The following is a 366-nucleotide window of genomic DNA, read 5'->3' as shown; positions in this document are numbered from 1 at the left end:
ATTCTGAATACTGGACTTGGTGAGCTTAAATAGGCTACATTTAAGTGACCTTTAGTGAGATGGACTAAAACGGAATACAAATTAATTATTCTAGGTCTAGGACATAGCCTTTCAGGATCAATTCAGAGGTTCAACTGTTCGGGATTCATTTTGCTTAGCCAGTGAAAGTGATCAGCTGTAGATTCCACACTGTTAAAAATACTTCACTACAAGTAGGCTATAAGTCCTCCAAATAATTCAGCAGAATTGCATTTGGCCTACTGCCATAAGCATAATAGGCAGCATTCATTATGCGCTAAAATGGTCCCGGCCAGTGTTCTAAAATGGTCCCGGCCAGTGTTCTGTAAATTATTGGAAGAGCCCCCC

This window comes from Gadus macrocephalus, chromosome 6, assembly GCF_031168955.1.
Source record: "Gadus macrocephalus chromosome 6, ASM3116895v1".
NCBI classification, from domain to species: Eukaryota; Metazoa; Chordata; class Actinopteri; order Gadiformes; family Gadidae; genus Gadus; species Gadus macrocephalus.
This window is presented reverse-complemented; position numbering follows the sequence as displayed.